Here is a 1976-nt window from a genome sequence, read left to right on the forward strand (position 1 = left end):
ACTCTTGCTTTTGACGTGAGTAAAATTGATTGAGCACTGTTAACTAAATAGGCTGCTGCGCCATATGCTTTGCCAGAGGCATCGCAAAAAACGTGCAAATCGTTGGGTAAGTTTGGTCCTGAAGCGTTACGAGGAAATTTCAAAACGCCTAACTGATTAAAATCCGTTGAGAGTATTTGCCATTTGGCTTGTAACTCACTTGATAACGGATCATCCCATCCCATATGTTGCTGCCAGCACTCCTGCATTAGGAGTTTGCCCCTTATTAATATAGGACTAAGTAGGCCTAAAGGGTCAAATGGTTGACTGACAAATGAGAGCAGTGTTCTCATGGTAAGGGTTGAATTATCAGTTTGCACTGACTTGACATTCATCTCGTCAGTGTTGGTGTTCCATTCCACGCCTAGAACCTTTAATTTACTGGGTACCTGATAATCGGGAAATTCTTTCTCGATTAACTGGTTAAGCAGTTTATTATTTGAGGCCCATGACTGTAGAGGCATATTGGCTCCTAACAGTTCACGGTTAGCCTCATGGTAGATTGCTACCAGATCAGCTTGATCATTAGTTGTCCCCTGGAAATTGTCGACATACAAGTTGTCGCTAATGGTTGCCTTATAAGGGCTGTCTGATTTCCTCAAATGCGTGTCTAATGTTGCTTGCAAAAGAAACGGTGAGGACGTAGCACCAAATAATACGGAGGCAAACCGATAGGTGATTACTTCACTGTTGGGATCCAGTGGATCCTTGAACCAGAGGAATTTTGTGTAGTCACGATCTTCCTCCTGCAATCCTACTCGGAGAAAGGCTTTGCTGATGTCAGCTGTATAGGCAAAAATGCCTGTGCGAAATCGTAACAACACGTCATGTAGCCTTTGTGTTAGGCTAGGTCCCGTTTGGAGGCATTCATTTAAAGACACACTGCTAGGCTTTACTTTAGCACTGCAGTTAAAGACAATACGAATAGGTGTTGTCAATGAGTCTTTCACCACAGCATGGTGAGGTAAATAATGATCTGTTTTTCGGTCATCGTGTTCAACAACTTCAATGAACTTATTGTTAAGTTGTTGTTGGATAAGTTGGTGATACATGGTTAGTTTGTCTGGCTGCTTCTGCAGTCGTGTTAATTGAGACTGTAATTGTGAGGCTGCCATAAAATAATTCACTGGAAGTTGTGGATGATCTAACTTCCATGGGAGTCTTACCCAGTATTGTTTATTTGAGTAGACAACTGTATCCAGATATTGCTGGTAAGTCCACGTATCATCAGGACTTGGTTGCTCAGGGATGATGCCTAACGTATCTAAATCCCACAAACGATGTATTGGTGGGTCAGACTCAATGTCCTCGGCTATTTTCCTGAAGCGTAGGGGTGACTGCTCTAAGCCTAGTCACGCCACAATTACATTATTGGTTTGTTGGTTTGTGGATGCTGGACCTTGTCTGAAAAGCACGGGTCCTGTGAGCAATTTGCCCCCTGCGGACGACAACAAATTCATACCATGTTGCCTAGTGCATCCAGTTATAAACTTGTAATAATGATCCGCGCCTATTAATATTCCAATATCTGTGAGGCAATCGGAATTTATTTTATGATCCGCTAGCCTCATGCGGTTTCGCTTAAGGTGTCTCGCAGTGCGAGCTAATCCTGTGACCTGTAGGTCCGTAGGAATCTTATCCACTACCACCGCATGGATTGGGCTAGTAGAGGATCCTAATCTAACTAGTAATTTAACTACCTTGTAGTCACGCGGTCCACTATTTGACAGGAAACCAGAAATGTTTAACTTCACACTTTTGGTAGGTTTTAAATTTAACTCATCTACCAACTGTTGTGTAATGAAGGTTTTTTGTGAACCTTGGTCAAAAAGACCCCTAGTGTTAATTCTAGATCTTCGATTTATTAATTTAAGTTGAGCGGTAGGCAAGGTAGTATTATTGCCTGACTCAGTAGCAAGTACATTCACTTCGTGATG

This window comes from Procambarus clarkii, chromosome 54 (genome assembly GCF_040958095.1).
Source record: "Procambarus clarkii isolate CNS0578487 chromosome 54, FALCON_Pclarkii_2.0, whole genome shotgun sequence".
Taxonomy (NCBI): Eukaryota; Metazoa; Arthropoda; class Malacostraca; order Decapoda; family Cambaridae; genus Procambarus; species Procambarus clarkii.